The 6,000-nt window shown below is 57.9% G+C and overlaps 1 protein-coding gene across 1 annotated transcript in view; it reads left to right on the top strand.

Moving 5' to 3' along the window:
* The first annotated feature begins 3,269 nt into the window (after nucleotides 1-3,269).
* The window catches only part of btbd9 (BTB (POZ) domain containing 9), a 94,683-nt gene continuing 91,952 nt past the window's right edge, over nucleotides 3,270-6,000 (top strand). The window contains exon 1 of the mRNA XM_055636217.1: nucleotides 3,270-3,373. The gene's annotated coding sequence lies outside the window, so the exon portion shown is untranslated. The remainder of the gene's footprint in view (nucleotides 3,374-6,000) is intronic.

Genomic DNA, 6,000 nt, shown 5'->3' with positions numbered 1-6,000 from the left:
GGTGAGTGGAAGGTGGGGGCAGCAGGGTGGGGTGAGATGGGGTGTGGGTGGGTGAGGGGATGTGGAGGGAAGTGATGGGGTGGGATGAGGACCTGGACTAGGTGGTGGGGATTGTGGGTGGGTGAGTGGATGGGAGGAGTGAGTGGGGTGAATGAGTGGTGTCATGGGGTGGGGAAGCGCACTGGGTGTGGGTGTGGGTGGTGTCAGGGTGGGTGGGGGATGGGATGCAATGAGATGAGGTCTGCGTGGGGGAGTTGGTGTGGATGGGAGAAATCGTCTTCTTCTTGTGTATGGCGTGCACAGCCTAAAGTAGTAGATCAAGGGCAGACATCCAGGCCAGGACAGCATCAGTTACTGGGTGGATGGCTTTGATGCCCCCAGGGAAAAGCCTCAGTCAGCAGTCATTCAGGATGTGTGGGATGGTCTGGTCTGGATGTCTGCAGTCGAAAGCAGGGCTGTCTGTCATCCCCCACTTATGCAGGTGATAGGCTGATGAGGGAAAACTTTGTCACCCAGAGAGTTGTGAATTTGTGGAATTCTCTGCCTCAGAAGACAGTGGAGACCAATTCTCTGGATGCTTTCAAGAGAGAGTTAGATAGAGCTCTTAAAGATAGCGGAGTCAGGGGATATGGGGAGAAGACAGGAACAGGGTACTGATTGCGGATGATCAGCCATGATCATGTTGAATGGTGGTGTTGGCTCGAAGGACCGAATGGCCTACTCCTGCACCTACTGTCTAGGGTTCTAGGTGGTCAGGGTGATCTGGGGGGGGGGGGGGGGGGGGGGGGGTCAGGGTGATCTGGGTGGAGTCAGGGTGATCTGGGGGTATCAGGGTGATCTGGGCAGGTCAGGGTGGGGTCAGGGTGATCTGGGGGGGTCAGGGTGATCTGGGCAGGTCAGGGTGGGGTCAGGGTGATCTGGGGGGGTCAGGGTGATCGGGGGGGGTCAGGGTGATCTGGGGGGTCAGGGTGATCTGGGGGGGGGTCAGAGTGATCGGGGGGGTCAGAGTGATCTGGGGGGGGGTGGGGGGTCAGGGTGATCGGGGGGGGTCAGGGTGATCTGGGGGGGGGTCAGGGTGATCGGGGGGGTCAGGGTGATCTGGGGGGTCAGGGTGATCTGGGGGGGGGGTCAGGGTGATCGGGGGGGGTCAGGGTGATCGGGGGGGTCAGGGTGATCTGGGGGGTCAGGGTGATCGGGGGGGGTCAGGGTGATCTGGGGGGTCAGGGTGATGATCTGGGGGGGTCAGGGTGATCGGGGGGGGGGGGGGTCAGGGTGATCGGGGGGGGGGTCAGGGTGATCTGGGGGGGGTCAGGGTGATCTGGGGGGTCAGGGTGATCTGGGGGGGGTCAGGGTGATCTGGGGGGGGTCAGGGTGATCTGGGGGGTCAGGGTGATCTGGGGGGTCAGGGTGATCTGGGGGGTCAGGGTGATCTGGGGGGGTCAGGGTGATCGGGGGGGGGGTCAGGGTGATCGGGGGGGTCAGGGTGATCTGGGGGGGGTCAGGGTGATCTGGGGGGGGGTCAGGGTGATCTGGGGGGTCAGGGTGATCTGGGGGGTCAGGGTGATCTAGGGGGGGTCAGGGTGGGTGATCTGGGGGGGTCAGGGTGATCTGGGGGGGTCAGGGTGATCTGGGGGGGGTCAGGGTGATCGGGGGGGGGGGGTCAGGGTGATCTGGGGGGGGTCAGGGTGATCTGGGGGGGGTCAGGGTGATCTGGGGGGGGGGGGTCAGGGTGATCTGGGGGGGTCAGGGTGATCTGGGGGGTCAGGGTGATCTGGGGGGTCAGGGTGATCTGGGGGGTCAGGGTGATCGGGGGGGGGTCAGGGTGATCGGGGGGGGGTCAGGGTGATCTGGGGGGGGTCAGGGTGATCGGGGGGGGTCAGGGTGATCTGGGGGGGGTCAGGGTGATCTGGGGGGGGGTCAGGGTGATCTGGGGGGGTCAGGGTGATCTGGGGGGGTCAGGGTGATCTGGGGGGGTCAGGGTGATCGGGGGGGGGTCAGGGTGATCGGGGGGGGGGGTGGTCTGGGGGGATCGGGGGGGGGGGTGATCGGGGGGGGTCAGGGTGATCTGGGGGGGGTCAGGGTGATCTGGGGGGGGTCAGGGTGATCGGGGGGGGTCAGGGTGATCGGGGGGGGTCAGGGTGATCTGGGGGGGGTCAGGGTGATCGGGGGGGGTCAGGGTGGGGGGGGGGGTCAGGGTGATCTGGGGGGTCAGGGTGATCTGGGGGGTCAGGGTGATCTGGGGGGTCAGGGTGATCTGGGGGGGGGGTCAGGGTGATCGGGGGGGGTCAGGGTGATCTGGGGGGGTCAGGGTGATCTGGGGGGGTCAGGGTGATCTGGGGGGGGTCAGGGTGATCTGGGGGGGGGATCTGGGGGGGTCAGGGTGATCTGGGGGGGTCAGGGTGATCTGGGGGGGGGGTCAGGGTGATCTGGGGGGGTCAGAGTGATCTGGGGGGGTCAGGGTGGGGGTCAGGGTGATCTGGGGGGGTCAGGGTGGGGGTCAGAGTGATCTGGGGGGGTCAGGGTGGGGGGTCAGGGTGATCTGGGGGGTCAGGGTGATCTGGGGGGGTCAGGGTGATCTGGGGGGGTCAGAGTGATCTGGGGGGGTCAGGGTGGGGGTCAGGGTGATCTGGGGGGTCAGGGTGATCTGGGGGGGTCAGGGTGATCTGGGGGGGATCAGGGTGATCTGGGGGGGGGGTCAGGGTGATCTGGGGGGGGGTCAGGGTGGGGTCAGGGATCAGGGTGATCTGGGGGGGGGGGTCAGGGTGGGGTCAGGGTGATCAGGGTGATCTGGGGGTCAGGGTGATCTGGGGGGGGTCAGGGGATCTGGGGGGGTCAGGGTGATCTGGGGGGGTCAGGGTTGGGGTCAGGGTGATCGGGGGGGTCAGGGTTGGGGTCAGGGTGATCGGGGGGGGGTCAGGGTTGGGGTCAGGGTGATCGGGGGGGGGGTCAGGGTTGGGGTCAGGGTGATCGGGGGGGGGGGGTCAGGGTTGGGGTCAGGGTGATCGGGGGGGGGGGGTCAGAAGGGTCAGGGTGATCGGGGGGGGTCAGGGTTGGGGTCAGGGTGATCGGGGGGGGGTCAGGGTTGGGGGTCAGGGTGATCGGGGGGGGGGGTCAGGGTTGGGGTCAGGGTGATCGGGGGGGGGTCAGGGTGGGGTCAGGGTGATCGGGGGGGGTCAGGGTTGGGGTCAGGGTGATCGGGGGGGGGGTCAGAAGGGTCAGGGTACCCGGACGGGGCGAAGGGCCGCCGCGCATGCGCCGTCTTCACGTGACGGAAGGCCGCGTTTGCGTCATCCAGCGCCGACCGCCGAGTGGCGCATGCGCAGAGCCGGGCAGAGTCCAGTGTGATGTCACCGGCGGCGACTGGGAGAAGCCGGTAAAATAAATGGATGTGGGGAGGAGGGAAGATGGAGGTGGAGGTGGAGGGGGCAGTGGGAGCAGTGGGAGAGGGAGAGGGAGAGGGGTGGGTAAGGACAGCAGTGACGGCAGAACGGGTAGAGAGGGAGTTAGCTTGCAAGGGGGGAAGGAGAGTGTGTGGGAGGGATGGTGTTTGCAGCGTGTGGGTCGGAGAGAGGGTCTGTGAGGAATGAGGGTGGGAGGGCGAGGGGGTGAGGGAGGGAGGATGTGTGGGGAGAGGATGTGAGGGGATGGGAAGGACAGGAGAGGAGGCAGGACAGTGAAGAAGGCGGAGAGTGTGAGGGATACAGTGAGGGGGCTGGAATGAAGGTTGGGGAGGAGGGAAGAATGGAGGGGAGCGGAGCTGGTGATGGGGTGGGGGGTCAGACAGGTACAGAGCAGGGGACACCATTGGAATGGTTTATAAAGTTGTATATGACCTCCCTGCTCTTATATGTTATGCTCTAGTCCAGCTAATGAAGGCAAATATACCATATTTGGACTAATGGTTACCTAGAGTCAAGAGTGTCCATTTGTGATATGTTTGGATATGGAACCAGAGCAATGAAATTATACTTGCCAGGTGCATTAAATTTACAGGTGCATTAAATGCAACAATAACAAATCAACATGCTATAAATTATTAGGTATTCAAAGTAAACCAGACCATGAAAGTGCATACACAAATAATCTAGAGAAACCATCATAGAGTGGGGATTGAAGTGTATTATTCACAGTGATCTGAATATATCAGTTCATGAACCATGACAACAAGACATGGAGTCTTCCAGCACAGAAACAGCCCATTTGGCCCACCACATCCATGCCTATTTAAGTACAAATCTGGACAAATCCCATTTGCCAGTGCTCGGTCCATAGCCTTGATACCTTGGTGATTCCAGTACTCTTCTGGATATTTCATATCATGTGCTTGGTCGTGCATTCCAAATTCCAATCATCCCCTTAAAAATATTTATTCTCTAAAATGTTTAACCCTTATCCTAAACCCATACTCACTAAACTCTCAAGCTCAATTTCCAAACCTCCCCACTTCCCCACCTCCACCTCCACTCTCCCCTGGGCTCCACTGTCCTTGAGTGCAAGGAAAACAAAGCAGTCCTCTCCAGTCTGAACTATAAATACAATGCTGCATCTTTTGCAAGGTCCTGCTGAATCTCCACTACACCCTCTCCAGTGCAATCACACTCGCCTGAAGGAGTAGCTACCAAAACTGCACCCAGTACTCCAGCTGTGGCCTCAACAATGTTTATAAAGTTGTATCTGACCTCCCTGCTCTTATATTTTATGCTCTAGCTAATGAAGGCAAATATCCCATATTCTTCCTCACCACCTTATCTACCTACGTTGCTACCTTTAGGAATCTATGGACTTGTATGCCTCTATGCACTGTCCCTCCATCCTCTATAGGGCCCTTGGTATATGTCCCATACTTATTTAGAACATAGAACCGTACACCTGAGGTACAGGCCTTTCCTTCAGCCCACGATGTCTGTACCAACCGTGATGGCAATTTAATCTGCACATTTGCCTGTTCATGTCCTATATCCCTCAATTCCCTGCCTATCCATGTGCCTGCCTGAATGCCTTAAACATTATTGTATCTACTTCCACGACTTTCCCGGCAGCATGTTCCAGGCACCTACATGGATAGTGTATGAAGAAACTGCAAAGGCTGGTAGACACAAAATGCTGGAGTAACTCAGCGGGACAGGCTGCATCTCTGGAGAGAAGGAATAGGTGAGGTTTCGGGTCAAGACCCTGCTTCAGACTGAGTGTCCGGGGAGAGGGAGACTGGAGATATGGAAGGGTTAGAGACAAATTGGAGGAACGGCACCTCATATTTCACTTGGCAGCTTACAACCCAGTAGTATTGACTAACTTCAAGTAACCCTTGCTTTCCCCCTCTCTGCCCCCCCCTCCCAGCCTAGTTTTCTGACTAGTTTCATTTTCTGATTAACTTTACTGATTATATGCATCCTTCCCCTCAGCCAACAATGAACCAGTCTACATTTCCTTGTCATCATCTGCTTTGATCTGACATTTTCACATTTTTCCCTTCCATATCTCCAGTTTGCTTCCTCCCTGACTCCCAACCCGAGTCTCAACCCGAAACGTCACCCATTCCTTCTCTCCAGAGATGCTACCTGTCCCGCTGAGTTACTCCCAACATTTTATGTCTACCTATATGGAGAGGACAGGTTTAGAGGGGTATGGGCCATACACAGGCAGGTGGGACTAATGTAGATAGGACTAGTTGGTTGGTGCGGGCAAGTTGTGACCTTCCTCTCTTCGTGTAAAAACAAAACTTGTCTCATAAATTTATTTTAAACCTTCCCTCTCAAAGCCTCTGACGTTCCTGAGAAAACAATCCATGTTGTCCAAACTCTATTTGTAGCTAATACCCTCTAATCCAGGCAGCATCCTGGTAAACCTCTTCTGGAACTTCTCGAAAGCCTTGATATATTTCCTGCAATGTGATGACCAGAACTGAGACAATACTGCAAATGTTGTTGGCCCATTCTTAGTCACGTGTGTGACCAAAATTATGAAAAAATTGTGGAATACATCTGTTCTAATACTGAAAGT

Source organism: Leucoraja erinacea, chromosome 5 (assembly GCF_028641065.1).
Source record: "Leucoraja erinacea ecotype New England chromosome 5, Leri_hhj_1, whole genome shotgun sequence".
In the NCBI taxonomy this organism is placed as follows: Eukaryota; Metazoa; Chordata; class Chondrichthyes; order Rajiformes; family Rajidae; genus Leucoraja; species Leucoraja erinaceus.
The sequence above is the reverse complement of the archived record's forward strand: the minus strand, read 5'-3'. Positions and strand labels throughout refer to the sequence as shown.